This window comes from Onychomys torridus, chromosome 10 (genome assembly GCF_903995425.1).
Source record: "Onychomys torridus chromosome 10, mOncTor1.1, whole genome shotgun sequence".
Taxonomy (NCBI): Eukaryota; Metazoa; Chordata; class Mammalia; order Rodentia; family Cricetidae; genus Onychomys; species Onychomys torridus.
The window spans coordinates 91,532,243-91,556,534 of NC_050452.1; the positions used below are offsets into that span (position 1 = coordinate 91,532,243).

The following is a 24,292-nucleotide window of genomic DNA, read 5'->3' on the forward strand; positions in this document are numbered from 1 at the left end:
AGTCAAGGCTCTAGATTGTTACCAGCTCCACCTCTCTGTGTTCATTAGTTGTGTCTTCAGCAATGGAAACTCGCCCTCTGTTTGTGGAGAGCAACATAACCTTGGCAATAGTGTGAGTTCTCTGGAGTTCCCATGAGGTTCCTTTGTTCAAAAATGTAGATGTAGCCTATTTCCAGAACTGAAGGCTTCACTTGGTGGCTGGAGATGATCAGTTCGGTAACTGTCTCCCCATTATTTGGTTACTCCATTTAGTCTTCATACATGTATATATCTTAGGAAGCTTCTACAGTACTAAGTTTCCATATGACCTCTCAAATGACTAAGTTTTAGCTATCCCTTCTTTATTTTCTTCACTACTGTTCACCTCCCTATGTGATCCCATTCTCCCTTCTCCTCCCTTCCCTGTCTGTACTTAACTATCTGTTCTATTTTCCCTTCCTAAGGTAATCCAGTCTTTCCCCCTCATCACTCATTGTATACCAAATCTATTCATTTATATATATATATATATATATATATATATATATAGAGAGAGAGAGAGAGAGAGAGAGTAGCCTGATTATAGAAGACTTAAGACTTAGCATTCTCTTATTACTGAATATTTACAATATTTGTGTTTCTGGATTTGGGATACCTAACTCAGGATGATTTTTTTTCCTCTCCATCCATTTATCTGATAATTTCATGATTTTTTAAAATAGCTGAGTAATATTCCATTGTGTAAATGTACCACATTTTCTTTATCCATTCATCCATTGACTGATGTCTAGGCTGTTTCCAGCTTCTGGTTATGAACAGAGCAGCAATGATCAGGGTTGAACACGTGTCTTTGTGATAGACATAGAGTCATTAGGGTATATTCCCAAAGCAGTATAGCTGGTTCTTGAGGTACACCAACTCCCAGCTTCCTGAGGAACTGTCACACTGATTTCCATAGTGACTGAACACATTTTCACACCCACCAGCAAAGGTTGAGTACATCACTTGCTCCACATCTTTAACAAATGAGCTGTGATTTGTTTTATTGATCTTTGCCCATTTAGACTGGTATTTGATGAGATCACAAAGTAGTTCTGATTTGTATTTCCCCAATGAATAAGGCTGTTGAAAATGTCTTTAAACATTTCTCAACAATTTTTGTTTCTTCTTTTGAAACTCCCTGTTTAGATTTCTTAAATTGGATTACATGAGGTTTTTTGATATTCGTTTTTAAGTTCTTTTTATATATTTGGGTATTAGTCCTCTATCAGATATGCAGTTGGTAACAAATTTTCCCACTCTGAAGCATGCAGCTTTGTCCAAATGATGGTGTCCTTTGCCATGCTTTCAGTTTCATGACTTCTTATTTATTAAGGGCCAATCTTATTTTCAGTGTGCTTGTTGGTGTTCTGTTCACAAAGTCTTTCCTATGCCAATGACTTTTAGGCTAATTCCCACTTTCTTCTATCAGGTTCAGTGTACTGATTTTATGTCCAGGTCTTTGATTCATTTAAAGTTGAGTTTTATGCAGAGTCATAAGTACAGATGTATTTGGATCTACATAAAGTCTTCCCATTTGACCAACGCCATTTGTTCAAGATATTGTCTTTTTTTCAGTGTGTGTGTTTTTCTATGATCTTTAACAACAACAACAACAGAAAAATCAGTGTTCATATGAATATAGACCTATATCTGGGTCTTCAATTCAGTTTCATTGATCAATTTGTCTATTTTTTATGCCAATACCATGTTGTCTGTACTACAATGTGAGGTTAGTGATGGTAGTACCTCCAGCAGTTCCTTTATTATTCAGGAATATTTTCACTACCCTGTTTTTTGTTGTTGTTGTTTTATTATGTTCATTTTGTTTTGTGTGTATGTGTGGAAATCCATATGAAACTGAATTTTTTTTAATATCTGTGAAGAATTGCATCGGAATCTTTATGGGGATTGATCATATTATTTCTTTTTTGTTATGAATACCTATATATAGAAATTTCTGTAGCTTCTTTCTGATATTCTCTTCTGTCTTAAAGCTACTACCTAAACCAAAATAATGTTGGCCGTTGTTTACATTCCATATCAACTCAGTTTTAATGCTTATACTCTACAAAATGTCTATGCCCCATTCCCAAACCACATTCATAATCACAGATTCTTTGATTTTTATCTTTCATAGAGGAGTCTCATTAAAGTGTGTTAGGTGAGTCTATATTTGCAATATCAAAATACCAATTCATAAAATCATTTAAAATTATAATGATTTGCTATTACAGTACATAGTGAAAATAATTAATATTTATTCTTTTATCTGTAGAATTTCTAAAAACTTAAACATTATCTACCAAAATCATTAATAAATGTTAAGTTTATAATACAGAATAGTATTAGATAAAATTTGCTCCATGAATAGGAATTCACAGCATTGTTGAAGACACTGGTTGTGCAGCATTTATCTAACTCTTCATTTTTATGGAACCTGACTCCAGGTCTTCCATATATTCCTTCAATTATGCATACCAAGATATTAACCCATGTTGCTTTGTTAGACTCAATTGATAACTTCTTAAGAGCAAAAAACAAAAAACAAAACCAATAAACAATGACATTTCCTGGGGATTTAAATGCTGGTTGTAGTTAGTATTTTTCTTTGAGGCTATAGTGAGGAGAAATGTTAATAATTGTTAGTTGTCAGTTTTTATGAACTCAACTGTCAAAAAATTTCCAATAAGCTGTAAAATGTGATGATAATGGTTTTGTGGGATTCTTTTGATGATTTAGATTTTTACATAAACCATCAGCCTTCTGAAAAGTTGTCAAAGTCACACTGTGATTGTGTCAGTAAACACCCAAACTCTCTCTACTCACATTACAGGTATTAGAATTTAGGCTATACTGTTTGTGAAATTATAGATCTAATGACAGAAAATAGAACTCATTTTATCACACCCATTATTACAACAGTGTCATCTTTCACGTGTAATTTGTCTTCAAATCTTGAGAAATTAGTCATATCTCAAACTGAACTTCTAGACCTCCATTATTATTTTTCTTTTATTATTATTATTATATTTGTGTTTTAATTTTACACATCAGCCATGGGTCATTGGCCAACAACAACAAAATGTAGAGCAAGGTCAGATCTTTAAACTTACCTGCTTTCTGATACATAATTTCAAGTGAAAGGACAGATTAAAAATGAAATTAACAACCCATATAAAATATACAAAATACATATAAATAAGAAAAAAAGCTTGCTATTTTGAGCACATTCATATACACTGCATGTTTTATCAGCATAATTCAGAATTCTACTACTAAATAAAAATTAGCATCAGTGAGCACATACTTACCTAGCAGGGGAGATACAAATATCATGTAAATGGGTTTCCTAGGGTGAGGATAATTCACTAAACTCAGGATGTGCTAACCCTTGCAATTTCCCCAAATTCAGGAAACTCAACTATACAATTTGTGGCAATGAGGAACTGTATTCATGCTCTTTCCTTACAAATAAATGAGAAAAAAAAACATTGGTGAGTACATATAGCATGCTCAGCTAGGAAAGAAATTGATTAGGTAAACTCAGTCTACCTATTCTGCCAGTGTCTGTGTATCAGTAGTTGGTATTTCACACAGCTGTGCAATGATCTATAGAATATCATGTTATGTTGTATTATGTACAACTGGTATTTATTCATGGAATTATATTTATTTATTTGCTTACTCTTTATTTCTTTGGGTGTGCATGTATGTGTATGTAGTGTGGTTCATGTGCACGTGTGTGACTTTCTGAAAAGGCCAGAGCTAGACATAAAGGATCCTGCTTTACCAGTCTCCCCTATTTCTCTAAGAAAGGATTTCTCACTAAACATGAAGCTCACCATTTTAGATAGCATAGCTGGGCAGAGATGTCTCTGAAACTACAGACTTTAAAAAACTAGTTTTTCCATATGTATACAAATGTATTAAAGGAGTTTTTAATTATTATTTTTTAACTTTCTTTTTATTTATTCCTTATGTCTTTCACATCATGCTTCACAATCCCATCCTTCCCCACCCTGCCCCCAGAATAAAACAAAATAAAATTTATAACAAGAAAGGATTAAAAGAAAAAGGGAGGAAGGGAAAAATCTCACCATAGAAGAAGCTGCAGTGTGACACAGTGAGTCACATAGTAATCCCCTTTATTCATACATTTTTACATGTAGGCTTTCACGGCAAAGAATCATTGGTCTAGTTCAAGGCCCCCGGTCTCTGTGACATCATCAATGCTGAGCCCTCACTAGGATTCTCCTGCTTTCACATCCTCAGAGTTGGTCCAGCTCTACTGTGTTGTCCAGGCATGCTATAGGGGCCACTCTCTGGAGTGCTGCAGCTGATGAAGGGCAGAAACAGCTCTCCCACTCTTTTGACCTCAGGGTCAGCTCTTCCACCTGCCTCAGGCCTTGATGGGCAGGGGCAGAGAGGGCATCTCTCTCCCACCCATGCTAACATGTGACAAATGCATAATGGAGGCAGGTCTTCCATACTCACTACTTTGGGGCTGACTGTCCACACCTCTGACAATAGGTTCATCTCTGCTGTGCTGCCCAGGTGAGTTTGGGGGTCCACTTTCTCAAGTGCTGCAGCTAGTAAGAAGAAGATCACCTTTCTCATCTGCTGCAGGCAGTAAGGGGTGAAGTATAAAGGGGTGCATCTCTCCTTCACCCATACCTCCATATGACAGACAAGTAGTAGGAGTAGGTTTCATAATTTTGGGGCTAGCTAAGCCACACTTCTGCCAATAGGTTTGGCTCTTTCGTGCTGCCCAAGTGAGGTGCAGGGCCTGTTTGCCCAGTGTTGCAGCTGATGCCAGGCCAGCTCTCCCACTCACCTTGGGTCTTGATGGGCAGGGGTGGCGGGGAGGGAGGGAGAGTATCTCTCCCACACCTCTGCCACCATAAGATCCATGAGTACTAGGAACAGCTCTCCCATGTCCACAACTGTGAGGCTGGCTCATGTAAACCTCCACCAAGAGAGTCAATTCCTTTGTGCTGCCCAGGCAAGGTGCAGTGCTAAAAGAAAGAGAGGGAGAGAGAGAGAGAGAGAGAGAGAGAGAGAGAGAGAGAGAGAGAAAGAGAGAAAGGAAGGAAGGAAGGAAGGAAGGAAGGAAGGAAGGAAGAAAGAAAGAGAATTGAAAAGAATGTGATTGACATCTAGTACTACCTCTAAGTAGCAAGCACTGATAAGTGTGACTCACTCTAAAATGAGTAAATGAAATACATAGTTCTATCTCCAGGGACACAATAAGATATGACCATTGTTCCTGATGAAGAGAATGATGGAATTATGACTTGGGAAATGTTGTCTATGCTCAAAGACAACGTAAGTCTTCAGCTACATTGAAGTTACATTGCCTACTTCCTTTTGTAGTTATGAAAACCCCATTTAGTCAAACTTTAGTAAATACTTAGAAAAGGTCCATACACTATTGTAAGCACTATGAATACAAGATGTAAAGAAAAATACAGAAACAAAGTCAAATAATATGAGTTCATAGTTGCACCAGTCTAGTTGTGTCTAGAGGATATTGTTTTCTTAATTTAAACCATGAAAATCCCTGCAGGGAGAAGGAAAAGAAACCACAAAGTCCTGCCTCTAAGCAAAGAAACTAGCTACAACTGAAACTTGCTAGGAAAGGCAAAAATCAGTTTTCTCTGATGGAATGTCACTGGACATACCAGCAGGCTCAGGGCCCAGAAGTAAGAATTTTGGCCAACCAAAAAATTGGTCCCATGCTTTGTTCTGTTGCTTGTGAGAATTTTTTCCTATATTTTTTCCTAGTTTTGTTTTTATTATTAATTAGCTTGACTTTATTTTCATTTTTTGAGATATAGAGGCAAAGAGTGAAGAATGGTAAAGAGAAAATGTGAAACAGGGTAGGGAGGTGAAGATTATTGGGAAAGAGTTGGGGAAAGGGAAGAATATGATCATACACATTGTATGAAAATTTTTTAAAAGGAAATAACTTGACAAGTTTCATTATCTCTTAATTATTTTTTCATGCACTTAGTTTCATTTTGAGGTTTATTAGAATACATAATATTTTTCTTTGTTATGGTGGACAAATTTATTTCACACACAATGTAAATATTCTTAAATTCTTTTTGTTCATCTAAATAATGTAAAATATTTAATTCCTACCCCATAGTTTGAAAATCTAGGTATTTCCTCTGGAGGGACCTACCTCTACCGAGTCCCTGTACAGAACTTTTAAGAGATAAAATATCCAGGCCAAGATCAAGGAAGACAAATGAGCCAGTGTTTTATCTGCAGCTAGACTTTTCTCCTTTCTCAATGGCAGAACTATAAATTCCTGTCTAATGAAATTGTTCATTGTGAGTTTTCTAAATCCTTCTGTATTTGCATGTTTGAATTCACATAAAACTTTCATAAATTTAATTTCTTACATATATAAACCATATTCTATTCATTAAATTCCAAGATTTCAGCTGGTTAATAACCATGTTAGTCCTTTTAATTAATAAGTAGTAGTTATTAGGAGATTGAGATGTAGATCAGTGATAGAAGATTTGACTAGCATGCACAAGGACCTGAGTTTCTATACTGACTTGATTAAAAAAAGAAACACTTTGGTAGAAGTATCTTTTTATTCCTTATACTTTCAAGTATAATTATAACTATCATCTTAAATATTGCTTCTGTTGCCAAAGCCTGTATAAGTATTTTAAATATTTTCATATGGCTACTTCAGAATGAATGATTTTAATAGGAAGATAGATGAAGTGCATCATTTCTTTAATCTAAGAAATGTGATTTTCCTACAGAAGGCAGGACATTTATCTCAAAAATGATTCTTTATGGACTACACTCTATCACTCTGATGAGGTAGCACACTTCACCTGTATGTATTACTCAAGGGTCCGTATGGAATGCTTCATGTGAAAAAAAGGATTTTGGAGGCCTTGAGGCTGATTTAATCATAAATCTGCAGGATATGAAATTTAATAAAACATCTCTGGACAGTTCAGTTCAGTTCATAAAGATTTGGAAAGAATTAAAACTAAACTATATTGGTACTAAATAGCTCAATTCATAATCAAACATAATTCTACATGAAGTTTCTGAGAATTGAAGATTTCTCAATGTTATGATGAAATAACTCAAAAGCATGAAATTTGAATATTTAGTAAAATATAAAGTAATATTATCAAAATTTTTTCCTATTTTGCTGGATGAGTGGAATATTAATGCTAATTAATTTTTTATAAAATTTATAAAAAGATAATAAGGCAGACATTCAGAGATATTAACGAATTTTTTCAAATGAAGTTGAGTTATCAATAGAGCTTATCAATTTTGATGCAGGCTTCCTTTATAATATCAAAGTCTATTAAAATTGATACTATACAATGATGATTTATAAATACTATGACATCATTGGAGAAAACATATTAAAATGCAATCTCATAAAATTACATTGTGTGTATCAACTCAAGCTATTTGAAGTAATAATTCTTTTAGCTTGGGGAAAAGAAAACAATACTTGTAAAGGAAAGACTCTACCACTGTGGCAGAAACTCAATGAAGTCTTAAAAACTCCCTATGAGACTGTGATGTAGCAGACATCTCCTCCTCTGCAAAAGGAAGAGAAGATAATAGCTGGATCACTTGAGAAAGTTTTTGATCAATTTTATAAGTCTTGGGAGAAAAGCAAGAATTGTTTGATTTTTAGATGAGAAATGCTTCAGTGATACTGACTTTGAATTAAAAGGGGCTGAACAAAATTCACTCAACAGAATAGTATAGGTTCTAAAAAAAACAACCCATCATAAGCTTATGATTTAAAGGGATGATATAGGTCACTATATCAAATATGACATATATATGCATCCAAATAAATTGAATATATATTTTACATAACACCTCAAATCTTAGATAGGATAATGTATATTGGTTTACAATATTTTCCTCAATATGATAATGATAAATGAGAGATTATTTTCAGGTTCTGGCTATAAGACCCAAACAGAACATCATGTTCTTAATCTACACATTGAATTTTATACATGAGTGATAATCATCCATTTATTATAATTTATTATATAAAAAGTATGTTTCACAGCCCAAAGTTATATAAATATATACATTTATATCCATGTACTCTTGCATACAGTTGAAATTAAAATGACAATTAAATAATGTTGTTCCACAAAAAATAAATAATTCCTGCATTCAAAATATATAGATATCATCGAACCTGTGCAGCTTATAAACAGGTCAACTAGAGAATGAAAGATGTAATTTAAAACTAAAGTATAAATATTAGAATCATATCTTTATGTTGATTTCTTCACCAGCAGAACACTTACAATCCCTGTGTGGGCATTTCTGTTTAACTATGACCTAACATAAAAGTAATGAGGTATTTTCAATCATCATTAATATTTATAAGTTGCCAAAGTCTTCTATTCTCAAAGTCTTATCATAGCATGTATGTATGAATCAATCAAACTAATATTTATTAAAGAAATCCCTAGTAAGTTTGTACCAGTTTAAGTCTAATACCCAGATTTGGGGATCTACCAAGTGTATTAATTGTGGTTATAGAGAATGTCAAGTAATTCTGGAAAAGCTGATCCAAAGATCAAAATCTAAGGCTAAAGCATTGCTACTCATAAATGTACTTTTTAAAAGTGTATCTAAGTATTAACAAATCACATATTAACATTCAACTTCAGTATCTTTGCAATGACAAATATTACAAAAGAGTCTCCAGGGCTGTAGATGAGTCAGTAAATAAAATACTTTCTGTGAAAGCATGAGGATCAGAGTTCATATCCCCATAATAAAAGTACATGCTAGGTAAACATTGAGGTTCAACAGCAATCCTAGATTTTGGAAGGCAGAAATGGGGACTGGCTAGCTAAATTGGGGATCTGAATATGTAAGGTGGAGAGCCATTCAAGAAGGCACCCAACATCAGGCTTTGACCTCTACATAAAAATGTACATGGACCCTGAGCCACAAGTGTTACCTCATGTATGCAAATATCAAAATTAATACATTAGCCTTGAGCAAACACATCATAAAAAGTTAGAATAAGAATAACAATAAAACACTTCTGCAAAATGAAAATATGAATATGTAAACTCAGAAGGCAACCAGCCAATGTTAGGAAGAACTTCACTCAAATCCACTCCAGGAATCACTGGTTCACAATTAAAACCCTAAAATAATGTGTTCTTTTATAGACAGTGTAGAAATAATTCAGAAAAAAAAGAAAAAAAAAATTTATTGGTTTAATAATCAAGCTTACTGGCCAATAGCTGAGCAGAATAAACTTAGGCAGGAAAGCCAAACTGAGAATGACAGGATGAGGAAGGATGGAGTCAGAGAAGTCAGCAGCCAGAGGGAGAGTAAGTCACACACACAAATGCATAGAGATAAAGGCTACGACCCTCAAGGCATCACATACATTAACAGAATTGGGTTAATTTGTGAGAGGTAGTTAGTAACAAGCCTGAGATATTGGCGTAGCATTTATAAGTAATGGTAAGTCTCAGTGTTGGTTATTTGGGAAACATCTCCCAGGACAGGAAATCTTCGTCTACATCAGAATGTGTAAAATATTGAGACCAATGTTTCTGGGTCTGCTCTACTTAATTGATGTACATCAATAGGATGGAAATTAGAAACATAAAACTAGGCTTAAATCAAAATCTGTATAATAGTGTATGAATTTAATTCTGCTACTACTTTTTAGCAGCATTAGTGAGAGAAATAATGTCAGAAGACTAGGAAGTTAATGAAGGTCGAGCAACAACCATGCTTGGTGCCTGTAGATAAGTGCTATTAATGAGTCCTGTGACACTTTCCTGGTGTTATCGGAGTCCACAGGACCTTCAGTGTGGTCAAGCAACTCAGCTGCTATCATTATTTAAACTTCTAAGCATTGGCTGTTCTTAGTCTTTAGATGAACTCTTTCAAAGGAAAATGTCATAGGAGTCAGCTTGGCCTCATTAAGAGAACCTCCAGATGCTTTCATGTGTCCCATGATGGGACCAAGGAGCTCATGATCAAGCATAGATTCTGCCAGATGAAGGTACAGCAGACCCAGAAACATCAGTCTTAATATTTTACACATTCTGAATGTTTTAAAATCCTTTTAATTAAAAAAATGTTATAGAAATTTAGGTAAAGTCCATTACAACTTCCAAACACCTGTATCCTTTATTGTTCATTTTAAACTTAGAAGCCAGAGACTGATTTCTATGGACTCTGAATGGTCCTTTTTTGATATATACAAATATAACTCAAGAAAGAAAATCTTGTTATATATATGAAAGTATAAATTTATTATGTAATAACATTCTTAATAGCTATTCAAGATGTCAGGTCAGTATATTCAACTAGGAATTTGTTTGATATTCTTTCCATTATTTGTATCAAGAGATGAATATTAAAGCTAGGTTTTCTTGTCTTTTCTCTACTATAAAATACTTCCAGATATTATATTATTAAATGTTTCTGCTTCACTATTTTCTCACTTTTGCGGAATTGCTCCCTTACAGCCATACTTTTACTTATGTTTCCATTTAATCTCAATGTATCTGCTGGTTTTTTTCAGGTGTTTATGGGCACAGTTCATTCACCTGTAAAGACATTTCACTCTTTCTCTTGTACAATTTTTTTAATGGTTGGAGAATTATTTAGTTAAAATATCAACTTTTTTCCAGTGTATATGGGTTTGTTTTTTGCTAAGTCATTTCATTTTTGTTTAATTGACTTTTTTTTTAAACCTTATTTTGAGATCTTTTTTCTTCTTTGTTCTACCTGTCACTTGTCTAGCACTGTAAATATTATGTGTGAATTTGAAGGGTCCTCCTAATTGACTCCTAGGTTGGAGACTACATCCTCATCAAGAAGCAGTATTGAGAGTCTATTGGGTCATAAACATGTTAGCATATCAACATTCATGAATAATTAATCTGTTTGAGTTCTTATCTCAATGGTTTATTTGGAAGTAGGAAATAGTTGAAGGACATGAATCACTTTTGTGTTTTTAAAATAAATTTTGTACTTACTCTCTTCCTCCTCTCGGAATCTATTTCTCATCTTATAAAAGGGGAGCACCCTCACTTTGATGCATCCTTCTTACATGTTGAGCTGACTTATTGCACACCCAGACACAATAGAGCCAGAAAGCTTTAGGTTCAGGAGCCCTGTCTGGTATTATCTTGGCAATAAAAATTTGAAAATGTTTTCCTTCTACTGTTTTATATTCTTTTAGTCATGAGCTTATCTTCAGCATCTGTTTTCTTCCTGAGAGACCTTGAGTGATCTTGCCATTTGGGTGAATAGTTTTAGGTTTGAGTTCGTTGGAATAATGTCAGTTTGACAAAATCATTTATGTGCATCTGAGGTCTAAGGTTCTAATTGTTTATAGGTTTGATTAGTAAAAATTCCCAAAATCAAAAGCACCACTAAGAAATGGGGTGGGTGATATACAGGAGAAAAACAGTATTAGAAAAGAAGAAATAGGAAGAGAGGAGAGACAAAAGAATATTAGAGAAAAGTTGGGATTATTGGAGGACTAAGTTCATGTAATTATAAAAACTAAGCCCTGCAATAGCTCTCCAAAAGCTGGACATGCTCAGATTTTCAAAATAGCTCTGTTAAAAATCTCTAGAGTTTCAGAATCAAGAAAAAAATCAACATGTAACTCAATATGTGGCCAAAAGCCTGATAATCTAGGGGGTCTTGGTTATAGGAGAGTTCTGGACTCCAAAGAGCTATCATTTACTGTTTGTATTCTAATGAGGTCCCTAGCTCTTTGGGAAGTCACGTGTGTCTCTTTTGAGAATATATATCACTTTCTGAGTGCACTTATACATGGCAATCACTTCTAGAAACACTTTCAAAATACCATCACAGATACTCAGAAATAATGGTTTGCAAGTTCTCTGGAGATTCCTTAATGAAATTATGTTGACAACTGAAATTAGTAATTATATCAGCAACTTACCACTGCACAGTTTACAGTACTGACCAAGTTGTCTTCTCAGTATTTGTTTCCTTCACTCTTGTGAACTATTATGGGAGAAATCCTCTTTCCAAATTTCTTTTACTAGAGATTGTACCCAAGGAATAAGTAAGAGTTTTCAAATAAATTGATTATTTACAAACTGAACAATGTTGAACCTTCTTCCAAAAAGAAATTAAAACTCTAAAACTAACATATTAGAAATCATGACTTAATACTGTAATTGTGTTAAGTAATACTTAAATAAAGCACATTAAAACAGAAGTCTAGTTCTTTTCATATTTTTGAGTTTTTAATGTGTGTGGGTATTTTGTCTGAGTGTATGGCATAAATGCAGTTCCCATGGAAGCCAGAATAGTGCATTATATCTCCTGGGACCAGAGTTACAGATGATTGTGTGGTGCTATTGGATTCTGAGATCAAATTCATGTCCTCTAGAAGAGCAGCTGGTATTTTTAATTGCTGGGCCATCTCTCCAGCCCTCCTCTTCAATATTATTACAGTCTTTATTGTTGAAAACATAGAGAACATAATGTAAAGCACAATTGTACAAAAAGTCAAAGTTAAGCTATTTGTCAGGTATAATAGTTTTGTTCTTCCAAGCACCCATGCAAATATTTGTTTTCACAGAAAGCCATTACAGCATACTACTATTCTGTTGTAACAAAATGATAAGTTTACACTGCAGGAGAAATGAAATTCCTAAAGGAACTGGCACTTTTCTAGCTGCTTAATTATGAAAACAGTTTTAAATGTTAATCTATACACAAAGCAATATCCAGAAGTTAACCTCCACTTGCACTTGCCCTACAGTGGAATGTTGCAAGATTTTGGGTGGAAATCAAGTGGCTGGTAACCTCATCCAAAATAAAATATTATACTTTTATAGTTTGAGTCATTATTGAAATACATAAAATAAAGGACAGAGTTGTAGCATTAAGATATTTACAGTATCTAATACATAACAACATCTTTGATGCAATTCGCTCATCTAGTGTTCTGGAAAAATGAAGTAATAACAATAGGTAAATAATATTAGCTAACAATTAGCTATCACTGTTTTTATTATGATTGGTAGAGTGTACTATGGAGTATGAAGCTCCCAAATTCCTTTAAAAGGTATAAAGAAGACATATATGATTTGAGGAGACTGTAGCTTACATTAAATTACTTCCATTTTTTGGTGGGGGAGGGAGAATTAAACTGATGATATACACTACATTGTGGTTCTTCTCTTTTGGTGATTGTGTGCTTGAATAAAGGCCCCTTTGGAACACTTCAGTTGTTATTGACCAAAGTTGCCATCATAAGTGTGTAGTATTAATTGACAATCTATGTTTTGGTGACCCAGCACCGCTCTACTATCAGAAAAGGAAATGCTTATTACAACTAAGACTTGAATAGTATTAGTGAATCACATCTCCTTCCACTTTCCACCAAAATTTTCCGAACTCTAATGGGTTGGGTCATTTAAACAAAATCAGCACTGCATAGTAAATGGGAAATGGATTTTATTTTGCTGGTTCAGGATAAGCTACAAGTAAAGCAGTCGCACATTCCATGACATTGTCAACAATTTAGTGTCTCTGGTCAAACCCTAGAGGGAAACCTGTTACTGCCATGTTCCTATACCTATATAATTCCCAATTTAATTCTCAGTACCTATGCTTATGTCCACAACTAAGTGTATGTCTCACCCTTCATCAAAGAAATGTATTTGTGTAGCAATTAGAAAAGGATCACAGATATGCATAACTAGCCAAAATTAAGAGAACAACTAACTGCAGGTATCCACTCCCAGCTGATATAAATACAACACAACCCCTATGCATAAGGAAGCAATGCAGAAGGAGACTGAAAAAGATTATAAGAGCCTAAGGGCTAGAACATCTGCTGTCAGACCGTGTCTTCTACATTACAGGGATTTGCTCCTGTGAAATGTTACCAAGATAGCTGATCACCTACACAAGCCCTGAACAATGACAGCATCAATTGAAATGCCAAAATGGATGGGCTTAAATCTACAAGTCCCCACCCTAGATTTGCAGCTATAAACAATTAATTGCTACTATGAAAGGGATAACTACTCTTCTCCTAGGATCAGCCGCCTGATTGGAGATGACCTGTTGTGATGGGATAACCTATCATCTCCAAAGCTTAAAATAAAGATAGAATGTTGTTGTATGATATTTTGTTTCTGTTCTGACAAATTAAATTTGCCTGGAGATCAGAGAGTAGAACCAGTCACTACTTAACTATAGAAGTTGGGTTGTGCTAGCTTAAATCTTTAATCCCAGCTCTTGGGAGGCTTACATCTTTGATTCCAGCGCTTGAGAGGCTCACACTTTTAATCCCAGCACACTTGGGAGGTAGGGACAGAAATATAAGGTTGGGGGAAACAGGATCTTGTCCCCCTTTTCGGTTTGAGGATCCAGAGAGGTAAGAAGTCACTAGTGGATGCTCCTTTGCTTCTCCGATGTTTCAGGATATTACCCTGATATTTGACTCCTGGCTTTTACTGATAAGACTAATTAGGATCATACTTCAGGAAGTGGATTCTGGTATACCATATGCCAAGACCACTTGGCCTAGCAGTCAGCATATAATTAATTGTTACATCACCAACTAAAAACTGTTGGACTTGTCCTAGCCAATAAGACAAAGAAGGCCCACAAACTGGTCTTTTAGTTTAAGAAAGCATATGCCAAGGTCTCTTTGATCTTTTTATCAAAGTGAGCACAAAAGCTGCTAACTTTGAGTATCACTGCATCAGTAGGCCTTGGAAGCAACCCAAGAAGTTGTAGACTAGAAACTGTGCCTTAACCCTTCAAATCTGCTCATCTGATTAAGTTGTAGGTGTCCTTGGTGTCCATTTATATGGACTGGAGTTTTTGATCCACTTGAAAGCACCAGCTTCTCAGACCATAGACGAATAGCGACAATCTGTGCTCATAACTCATCTGAGAGGCAGCTTCTTCCTTGCTATTGGAAACTACTGAATATTGAATATTTTCCTTTGGAGGGGAATAAGTGACAATGTAAAGTGCCATATTCAGTTGAACCTTGGCACTCAAAATTGCATTAATAAGGCTGAATAGAACCAAAGAGGCTTAATTATTGAAGGGAAATAGTACATTTCAGAACTAGCTAAGACAGAATCCCAAGGGATCAATAAACTTGATGAACATCTGACTGGCTTAATATCAGAGGCAAGCATCACTTGGAAATTCTTTGGCTTCTCTCACGGCACATGGAACATAAGGCTCAGAGATATGCTGACTAAGAGTGTGGCATGCTTTCTTAAAAGTCTAAAAAATAATCAGGAAAGTGCTTTGGGTGTGGCTGACATCTGGCTAGTCAAGGTTTACCTTGGAGGATAATCATGGATGTTGAAGCCAGTGGTACAAGCATCATGCAATGGTGTCAGCTATCATGCCACCCTGCCCATGATATCTTGCTGAATTGCTGATGACTCTGTCATTATCATCATTCTGACATCTAGATGACAATTAAAGGCTAGGTTATTATGAATTTTTGTTTGGTGTCATCACAAATAGTGTGGCAATAGTTTTCTGTTTGGAAGAAATAAATGTGTCACTCATGTGAGAAATTTGACTATGTGGCTGCCCTTGAGAATAATATATACCCTATGTTTGCTTCACCCATAAAACTTCACTCTGAATATAAGACATTCAAGTGGCAGAAACTTGAATCTCCATTCTTCAGTGTTGAAAAGTGGGAACCCTTGAAAAACTGTACAGGTCATGAGAATTTCCTCACTAATGGATTAATATAATTGTATAGACAATTTCAAGGACTCTCCTCTCTAAGTGGTACCGGCATGTTTGAAGCAATATTACCCTACAGAATGAAGTATTTAAGATGACATCATAGAAATGAAAATCAAGCATATAATGGGACCACCTCTCTCCCACCATAATACTGGATTACCTGGTTTCTGTGCCTGTGGGGGTCTGTGCAAACACCAAGGCCGGCAGAGTAATCACCCATGTGAAGCAATAAGGAAATCCAGTTTAATGAAAGTCAGTAGCTGATGTTGGTTCAAACATCTAAAGTCTGATACCAGGCAGTTTATTGTCAGCATATGTAAGTTCAGTATAATTTGGAAAACAGATTCCTGGTATAACCCAATCTCCTGTGCGCAATGAGGCACAATTACAGCAAAACACTTCTCAAAATACATGTCATTCTTCCCATGAAAGGGGGTTCTCAATATCGGCTGGATGTGTTATCTTAAGGGCCTAGAGGAAGATAAGGTTTGGTCTTGGTCATACAAATAGGGTAGAGGTCATCTGGGTTTTTAGCAACCTCTGGTCCTGGTGTCGGAGTTTGGGAGAACCCCTGGCCATAGAGATAACACAAATGTTACCAAGATCATTAGTCAAATCCAGTCCTGGTTGTGGGAGTCTGGGGTAGCCATAGAGGGCCTGGTCCTATGGATAGTACAAGGATAATTTAAGCCACCTCCAGTCTCAGGATTCTGGGTGGAAATCAAGTTATTCATCTTTTCCCTAGAAAATATAATCCTGCATGTTTAACATTCCTGATTTTTCTAGTGCTGTCTGTGAGCACAAAGGCACAAAGACATTCATGCTCCTAATATTTGCCAGTATAGAAACTTCATTAAAATTGCTTATCACAAAGTTGCCATGCTTTTGTGTAAGGTTATGATGCAACACTTCACACATGCTAAGAATTTTACATGTGAAAATTACTGCACAAAATGATGAGGGAATGCATAGGCCACATGGATGGAAGTTTGATGAAGAGTAAGAATATTTGTAGAGAAATTATATAGTAGAAAAATAAGTCATGCACCCACCAAGAAATGCATGAAACACACAAAGAAAAGAAGAGGCTATAAAACAACAGCTAAGGGAAAGTCAAGAGGAATAAAAGAAAACCGGAAGATGAGTTGATGGAAAGAATTCTAATACTAACAAAGTGGAATATTATTGGATTTTCCTTAAATTAAAGACACACAAAATATTCTCTGACAACTGGAGCAGGGAGAGGAAGAGAAAAGGAAAAAAATATCCCAAGTGACAAAGTATTAAAGTAGTAGAGAAAATACTCCTTGGTGAGGAGAGGGTAAGGACTACACTTAACTATAGTCTAAGGATATATATTTAGACTAGAGAGATTGTGTTGTTTTAGTAAAGTTGAAGTTTGATGTTCTTCTGCAAGATCCTTGACTTCACTTACCCCAGGAAGTTGTCTAAGTTTCTTGTATCAGGCCTACATTACCTCTTCCTGGGTTGGTCTTGTGTCCAAATAGCTGTAGATTAGTACCAAGATGTGTATGCCACTATTGCATCCTTAATGTTACCTTTACATGCTGGTGGTCATGGTTGTGATTCAGAGGCTTCTTAGCTGGGTAGAACTGTTGGTTGCTTCTCTCCTTTGGAGGTTTACATGACACCTTAAGGTATTATGAAATCTAGTCTTTATGGAGGAGGCTTTCAGATAAATTCCAGCTCAGAGATCTGCACACACTGTGTCTAAAGTTTGTGGTGTCTTCAGCAACAGGGACTTACCTTTCGCCTCATAGGCAGAGACAACTAAGGATCATAACAATAGCATGTAAAGTTTTGGTAGTGTCTTCCATAACCCAAACCAACAGCTCAAAAGATTCGTTGGGGTTTTTGCTAGATGGTCTTTGATTCTTAGAGGGAGTAATGTCAACTTAGATGAAAAAAATCTCATTGAAATTGTATATGCATATTTTATACAGACTTACATATATTGTGGGGACTATTTTAGATATGAAGTTAATAGTATGATTTTTTATGACTTTTCCAGATATCTTTACTGTTATTTTTCCCTCCTCTCTACTTTTTCTGTATTCATTTTTCACGCTCTCTTATTAGAGTTCCCCATTTACCCTGTTCATCTCTCTATTGCTACTCCACTCCCTGTTACCAATGGTCCCATTATACTTGCTTTGCTTTTGTAGCTACTGAGACTCTCATAGAAAACCACAGTCAAACAAAATGCAGAGTTGTGAAGTCCAGTACTAATGGAAACATCTACAGAACAACTTCTGCATCTCAGTCTCAGGGAATGTTGCAGGAATGGAGGAAGAAAGATGAAAAAGCTGGGAGATCACGAAGTTTGCTGTGAGACTGTATCTCCTTGGAATCCCAGGAACTACAGCATTAAATATCATCAATGTGACTGCCTAGACCTGTTCTGAACAAAGACAACAGCAGTGAACCTGCCAAAGTGGACTATAGGAAGCCCATGAGGCCTCAACTCTACACAAATTACCATATGCAACTAAAGAAGACTGAGAGCAGGGAAAATAGTCTTCCCCAGATGGTGCTAGAGTCACTGAAAAAAAGTAAAAGTGAAACATCTACATATACACACACAAATACACACATACATACACACATGTGTGTATACATATTTATATGCACACACACATATTTAAAATGAATATATTCCAGGAAAATATGAAGAGAACAATAATAAAAATACAAAAAGGAAATTTTATTTCACTATCTTTTGCTTATTTTCTATTATGTGAATGGATGTTTTGCCTGCATGTACATGTGTGCACCACTTGAACAACTATTGCTTACCAAGGCAAGAAGAGAACATTAGATACCCTGGAACTGGAATTTGGATGGTGTTAGCCAGTATGTGGGTGTTGGGTATCTAAACCAGATCTTTGGGAAGTAGCCAGTGTTCTTAACAGGCAATCCTTCTCTCCTGCCTTCCTTTCCTCTATTTTTGCCAAACTACTCACAGTGTTTGGAAATTAAAGCCATGTCAGTACTTATAAACCTTTAAAATCTTTTTTCAATTGCTTCTTTTGTGGACTGGAGAGTGGGCTCCACAGCTAAGATTACTTGTCCTTGCAGAGAACCTGTGTTCAGTCCCAAGCACCCATATAGTGGCTTTTAATTCTCCAAAACTCCATTGCAGGGGACCTAATGCCATCTTCTGAATTGCGTGGGTACTGAGTTTGCATTTGGTGCATATTTTTCATTCAGGCAAAGCAGTTATTTACATAAAAAATTTTTATAAAATTGCTCCTTACCCTATATCTTCCAGCAAAACTAATTGTTGTTGCTTCTTTTTCATTTCATACTTGATATCTGTGTCATCTATCCATGAATTTGTCTGTTTTTATGTCTATTAACATATTGGTATCCATATATTATTTCATTCTTTCTTTTCTTATATATTTTTCCTAAAGAAGTTAAGCTAATTATAATAGACCATAGAATACATTACTACATGTAGTTTGATAACTTAGTAAGCTGAATGGATTCTTTCATTCTTCATGTTCAGGATTGAACTTATACCCTTGGAAAATTAAATTCCAAGACTGACCTTACCCAATATATCCAACGCCATCTGCTCATTGTATGAATGACACAGAGTAAAATCTTGATATCTAGACAATTTCACTCTGGTGTTATTTAGTACAGAAGAAATATGTATTAGTTCTCATATTCTTTCATATAAATAAAATTATACTGTTTTTATAAAAATAAATGCCCTACTTGTAAAGAATGATGTGGAATCTCTCTCTAATGTGGAGAAGGCAGAGATCGCTCTTCTTCAGCAGTCTGCTTTGCTTAGAGCAGCCTTGCTCCTTCCTCTCAAGCATTCCTCCTTACTCAACAAGCATTGTGGCCAACGTAGGGGAGGAAGCTTTTATTTTTGGCTTGTTACTTCAATCATGGTCACTTTGCTTCATGTGTCTACACCTGATGTGAGGCAAAACATGGCAGTGACAGTCTGAATGGCCATTCAGACTGGATACCTCTGTATTGCTTCCTAGATAGTTCTAAAAGAAGAGGGTGAAAGAGCTTCCTGGAATGATTCATGCTAAGGAAAAGTTAATGACCACCTACCTCTTGCTTATCAGGAAGCACAGCAATGGGAACAGGAAAAAGCCAGGAGCAGACACTCTCAAGAACCCCCTCAAGGTGTCCTACTTTCTCCAACTTTCCCAACAGCAATGTCTCTAGACCCTACAAATGATGCCACTACCTATAAACCAAGTGTTCCACACAACCAGCCTGTGGGGAGAGTTTTATATTTAAACTATGACATGATGAAATACAAAACATCAGGAAAACAGATCAGGGATGTTGCTTTTGGTAAGACTTACCATCATTTCTTTCTACGATGCTACCACTTCATAGACAAATAGATGGTATTATTAAACATTTCTGCTCTGAACTGCTGCTAAACTTCATGCAGAAAGGTAATAATTAATCCCTAGAAAAATCAAATAAGGTCTATTAGCCTAGTATTACAAGTGGAGTGTAGTAGAGACTAAGGATGATTGAAAGACACTTTAGAAGCTGTTCGGGAGTATCTATTACCGTTCATGAACAGGTCAGACTGACTCACTAGCTGCTGGTGTCATGTAGAACCTCTGTGATCTTGATTGGGAAGCTCTCTATGGAGCTGTCTATGCATCTGAAAATTAACTAGGCTGTGTGTCCTTACCAATAGCTCACTTTAATAAGAGTTGGGGCACAGAGGCTAACAGACAGAGGCTAACCACACTTAGCCAGCTACCAACTCATGGTTCACCTCTTCACTCTCTTGGTTGCTTCTTTTGGCTGCCACATTCATCCCAATAGTCCTGGAGTTTCTCTTCCTGACCTATTTTATTCCCTACAAATAGACAGTACACATAACTCTTAAACAGTTTTAAGGCTGCTGGTATTCAAGTCAAAGAAAACACATTTCTGGTAAATGCAAAAGTATAAACAATGAACAAATTTGATACTTTAAAAGTCTTGTGTAATAACTTCTCATAAAATTTTCAAGACATACAATTTAAGCCATGATAGAACAATATTTCATTTTTAGTTATGTAAACATTTTACTACAAATTCAGTAAACATTGCATAATGTTTTGTTGTAATTAACTTTTTAGCACAAAACCCACCCTAAGTATAAGCTATAAAGCTAATTCTGGAACTGATGAGGTAGGTCTAAAAGAAGAGGGTGAAAGAACATCCTGGAATGATTCATGCTAAGTGAAAGTAAGCAAGCCAAAGTGAGCTTGACTTATTAATACCAGGCCAGCCTTCTCATTAAATTCTGGCGATTCTGGGATATTATCTCTAATATGTTCTGCACTCCAGTCTTTATGAGTTCTGTGGAGGACAGAAACCACGTGAAAAAGGCACACATGAATCTCTGAAAGCTTTGTAAACAGGTTTTCTTTTTGCTTTGACATTGTATGTGCCATCGGCAAGCAGTGTTCTGTCCTGTTCCCTCCGCCACCTTGTTCTTCTGTTGCACACATTAGTCAGAATGTAGAGAAGTGTCCTTCTGTGGTAGGGAGGTAATGCATTTATGTGGGCCCAGGTAAAAAAGGCAAAGGTGAGCAGGGTTGAACCATTGACCCTGGGGAGACAGGATCAGCAATAGCGACAGTTGGGGAGAGCAATCTTGTTTAGAAAGCATGGAACACTGAAATATGAGGCAGGGGACTTGCTGATTACCAGTGACTGTCCATCTGCTTTAGAGGTAAGCTATCAGTGTGAGTCCTTATTGACTCACAGCCTGGAGAAACTTAGGGAAACAAGTCACAGGCAGATTGAGTGTGACACTGTACATTTCTATCCCTGTACTCTAAAACTTCAAGAATAGTTGAACTTTGGGGTAACAACTTCTGACTTTTGCAACAGGTGTGTGTTGTGTAATGTATACATAGCATGAGCTGGAAGTCCTGTGATGTATACTCTATATCATTAAAGAAGAAGGAATTAATTTTAATTTAAATAATTGAAATGATTAAATAACTTGAAAAATTAATGATCAAAAAGTCTTATAAAGTTTTATAGCCTAATCAAATCTTATTTTAGTAAGTGAAGTTGTTTGGCTTTTGATATGTGTGATAATTTAAAAAAAAAACAAGAAAGTATAGAATTCTGAGAAAATAATAAAACTACTAGAGCAATTACATAGGAATTATAAGTGAATGTAAAGACTGCAATGAAATTATATTACTGTTAGGTCACAAAGTGGACCCATAAAATGTTAGCACATCTGCCAGTATCCTAAAATGTCTACCTGAGCATAGATAGGGCAGATGCCATGAGGAGCCAGACACCTCAGCCCCAGCATTTCTAGAATCCCAGTGACTCAGGGACCTTGTTTTTCAGATAACAGTAGCTTCCCCATTCTTCTCTCAATGGTCATCTGCCACATACATGCAAAAGGACTGCTACCATAAACTGTCCTGATGGCAACAGATTTGCCTCTCTGTGTGTTTCTCAGTGTCTCTCTGTGTCTTTGTGTCTCTCTCTGTCTGTCTCTGTCTCTGTCTCTCTCTCTCTCTCTCTCTCTCTCTCTCTCTCTCTCTCTCTCTCTCTCTCTCTCTCTCTCTCCCTCTCTCTCTCTCTCCCTCTGTGTCTCTCTCAGAACATGGACTCATACTTCCCTTAAACTTGCCAAACAGGCTAGGTTGGCTGGCCATTCAGCCCTCAGGATCTGCCCATTTTTTATTTCTTTATGAAGGCTGGGGACAGGGGTGAAGGATGTATTATGGGGAGAGGAAGACAAATCTTCCTTACGATGTACTAATTACATGCAATATGCTAATATTCTAATGGGTTAAGACCGCCAAATTTTCCTTGCCACCTTTTGAGGAAGAGATAATTAAGCTCATTTTAGAGTTGAATAAACTGAAGCTCAAAAGGTTAATAACTTTACATAATGTAACAAAGCTAACAAAGAACAAAAACTCAACCTTTGTCTCTCTAATATATAAACCTTTCTGACTCTTAACTCATATTGATGCTTTTCTTGATTTCTTGATAGTATTAAATAATAGCTAATCATTTTGCATGGCTTTTTATCTTTGGATTTCCACTTTTATTCTCCATAAAAGTATCTTTCCATGGCCTTGATTTTCTGCAATAATTATCACTGCTGACTAGTTCGACAAATGCACATGCCCTCCACTGTTGAAATTACATGCTTTAATCTTTTAAAATATTTTAGCATGGAAAATTTAAATCATGTACAAAGTAAACAGGAATATAATCAAGCCTCAGCATCCATGGTTTCCCTAAAAAGAAGCAATATTCATGATTAATATCCTTTAGAGTTTATATTTCCACTCTTTTCTCTGTCAATTTTCCAGGAAAATGTATACATTGAAATACAGATATTAACAATATAACCTTGATGAACAAATATGTTCAGTTCTACACCTTTCCTATGAAGGAAACCAATTGGATCATTCTGGACAATCTTTGATCCCTTGGAATCTCAGTTACTGTCAAATTCAGAAGCAACTATATGTTTGAATTTTTTCACCACAAATCAAATTTGTCTACTCTTGAATTGCACATACATGGAACTTTATAGTATGCTCTTTAGTGTGTCTCACTTTCTTTGGCTCACTATCACATCTATAAGTTTTATTCATGTTGTTGTAACAGTAACATGGTGATTTTTATTCATGAAAATGAGGTCCTGCAGCACATTTATTTATTACATTAGTGTATTATATATGGTGTACCCAATGTTTTTCTCATTGCAGGTATATTGATTTTTGTATAGCTTTTAATTTGTAAGGATGAAGGTACAGAAAACACCTGGTTGGAAATTTTTCTGCGGGCTCATGCATTCTTTTTAAGGGACTGTGTACTTGTAACTGAGATTGCTATGTCAAATGTGTACCTTTGTACAATTTTTGAAACCTTCTTTCATGGATGATTTTTATCATTTTTCATCAGCAGCAGCAACAATTAAGAGTTTGGATAGTTTCACATCATCATTAGCTTGTGAATATTGTCAGCCTTTAGGAAGATTGTATAGTTGTAGCTCATGACTTTATTTGAATTTCTTTGGAGTCTAAATAACAAGAAGATTATTTTGCGATTCCTCTTTTCTTAAGGATTTATAGTTTTAGTTCCAAAGCACGGTCTTCTATTCCTCTTAAACTAACTTGTGTATTATTTAAGTGCTTAAACTGTGACTCAAACAGCTGCTTCTTTAAGCTGTCCTCCACAACTGCCCAGCCTCATCTACTCTAAAACTTTTATGACTGCTCTGGGAAACTTACCTCAACTATAGACATTCAGGGGAAGCTCATATTCACCCATGGATGCTCATGAAACCATCAGAAATGACACAACTCTCTTCAGTGTTAGCTTTGCAGCAGATTCTGTTACAGTCTGCTTTTCTGACCACCTTGGCCTCATCTAATCAGGGAAGAACCTCTCCTTGTCTCTAGAAGCAAGTAAGCCT

General features: G+C 35.8%; 1 non-coding gene across 1 annotated transcript; it reads left to right on the top strand.

Annotated features, from left to right (window-relative positions):
* Nucleotides 1–3,324: 3,324 nt before the first annotated feature.
* LOC118592664 lies at nt 3,325–3,488 on the top strand. Its single transcript, XR_004946125.1, has one exon. It is a non-coding gene; the product is annotated as a U1 spliceosomal RNA (small nuclear RNA).
* Nucleotides 3,489–24,292: the final 20,804 nt, after the last annotated feature.